General features: G+C 41.2%; 1 protein-coding gene across 2 annotated transcripts in view; it reads right to left on the reverse strand.

Annotated features, from left to right (window-relative positions):
• LOC101851539 (microsomal glutathione S-transferase 1) overlaps positions 1 to 2,652 on the reverse strand; it is a 13,658-nt gene that overhangs the window by 9,910 nt on the left and 1,096 nt on the right. The gene's annotated exons all lie outside the window — the stretch shown is intronic.

Here is a 2,652-nt window from a genome sequence, read left to right on the forward strand (position 1 = left end):
ACTACTAGTAGTAGTAGTAGTAGTAGTAGTAGTAGTAGAGCGAAGCGTCTATATAATCAAATAATCACTGCTTCCCTTCCTAATTTTGAAACATTGTCGCAGTCAAATTCACCCATAGACGTAAACCTCATAAATTAAATGTAAAGAGACGTTCATAATCACAAATGAACAATAGACTATGCCTAACCTTCAAAACGGTTTCATTGCCACAGAAATAGCCTGTTCTTCTCTATCGGGCCACTCCATAAGCAGTCGCAAGCTTTGATTAAGTAAGCTTAAAATGAGGCTGAAAGAGTCTACCAATATAGTTAAAAGGAACATGTGCATAGCAGTCAAAACTGTTTCATTGTCGCAAATACCCTGTTCACCCCTTTCGAGCCACAGTTATGATCAACCACACCCGCTGATTATGTAAGCTAACTACTACACTGGTCGAGTCTACCTCACAGATGTGAGGGGAACTAACTCCTAATAATATCTTGACTGCTGCATGTGCTTGTTTTGTTTCCTCGACTCTTAACGTCCTATAATCAGATCGTGACCTCGATTATGACACCGGGTCCTGCCCGCGAAAAGGTAGCTAGACAAAAACAGCCAAATGTCAAATAAAAAATTAATAATTGGCATGCTCTACCAAAGTGTTTCGGCTGTCTGGTATAGCATGCCATTGTAGGCCTAGTACTGACATCTCTGCTTCTTTCCTTGGTGTTCGTGTGTTCAAATCTAAAGTTAAATTTAAGGTTTAGTTAGAATAAATATTTAATGAAATACTTTCCCGATTATTTTAGCGGTTGAATATGCATACAACATGAATTCAGGATTTGTTTTCATTCACAACTCAGAGTTGCCGCCTCCAGTGCCAGTAAGATTCTTGTGACTTGTGTGAGTGTGATATCTCCAGGCCCTCTCTTGTCTCATCTCACTTTGATTACCCTGTCAAACAAGTCAGCCTTCGCCCCTGAGTAGTAGTAGTAGTAGTAGTAGTAGTAGTAGTAGTAGTAGTAGTAGTAGTAGTCGTAGTAGTCGTAGTAGTCGTAGTCGTAGTCGTAGTAGTAGTAGTAGTAGTAGTAGTAGTAGTAGTAGTAGTAGTTAGTAGGCCTACAAAGAAATTGGCACGCTATTCGTAAAAGCGACAATAATTAGGCCTACATTGATTTTGCCGCAATTGTATCAATAATAATAATAATAATAAAAACTATTTAGAAAAAAAATTTGGCAAGCGTTTAACGGCGCTCGCAACTGCATAAGGTTATATATGAGTATGAGCCAAGGAGATTAAAATCTGTTTTAAACTCCTTGGTATGAGCGTGCAGGACACATTAAATATTTTCCGTTTTTAGAAAACTTTAAATTTTTGCTCGGGTGATGGCCGAAGCCTACTCTTTACGATTTTAGAACCTCAATGAAGAGATCTTTAACGTGCGCAACTTACACACGGGACCTCCGATATATTTCCCCGTTTTAACTGAGAAGGCTAGGTATATAAAATCTTACCTACCATAAGATAAGGGGTGTGGATGAAAGACAGCAGTGAGAAAGAGCGAGTAGAAAGGCTGCAGAAAGAGTCCGGAGCCCAAGGGGAAAGGGAGGGGGGGGGGGGGGGACAGAAAGTGGAGACGAGAGCAGAAAAGAGAACATGGTTGTAGGGGTGCAAAGGAAGTGAAGGAGACAATTTTAGAGAAGAAACTTTTCCGTCGCTTTAGATCTGCACAATTTGCTGAATGTTTAAGTTTGGTGGAGCGTATCAAGGGTAATAATAACATTCCTTTGCTGTAACAGCCGCAGGCTGAATAGGTGTATGCTAAGAGGTGCTGAGAGGCAAACCAAAATTATATAAGCTTAATAATATCAAAGAACTGTTATAATTGAGGTTACAGCAAACAGTTTCGCAAGACTTCTTGGGGTAAAGAGCAAGGCTTATCAGACCAGTGAACATGTCCTATTTCAAAAGGCCCTTTATTTATGCTTCCACACTAGTACACCAGCTCACAATATTATAATAAGGCTAAGACACTGGATGTTTGCATAAAACTAATTTCTATAAGCACCTTAGTCTCGAGTAGAGCAGGTGAGTATGTATATATATAGGAGGAGAGAGGATGGAGGGAGAGATAGAGCAAGGGGGGAGGGGGGTAGAGAGAGGAGGGGAGAGATAGAGAGGGGAAGTTATGTACCTTGGCGACAGCTTCTTCAAAGATTTTGCAAAGGTCGGAGAGCACTAAACAATCCGTCCAGGGAGAAAAGCAGGCAATCCTACTGTCACTGACTTGCAGGCATCAAAGTACCCTCATACTTTTCAATTCAGTACAAGCTGAACTTTGATGATGGATGGCAAGCGCTGCAAGGACCAAGAAAGCAGAACACCCAATGTACGACGGTTACTGCTGGACCTCTCTGCAATGACAGATTGAAGAAAACTGCCAACCAGTTTAAACATCTACTGGAGTTGAAGGCCGTCGTACCACGATGCTACCACAATTACCATGAAACTTTGCCTCAGTAAGAAATTTTGAAAGCGATCAAATCAAATTCGATTATTGTTGAGTCTTTCAAAACGACTTCCGCTTTGACGTCTACCGAGGTCGGTCGACTGTTCAACGGCTCTGCGCTTTGCTGAGTTTTGGGCGATCCTATGTGAGATTGTGCTTTCTG

This window comes from Aplysia californica, unplaced genomic scaffold (assembly GCF_000002075.1).
Source record: "Aplysia californica isolate F4 #8 unplaced genomic scaffold, AplCal3.0 scaffold00968, whole genome shotgun sequence".
NCBI classification, from domain to species: domain Eukaryota; kingdom Metazoa; phylum Mollusca; class Gastropoda; order Aplysiida; family Aplysiidae; genus Aplysia; species Aplysia californica.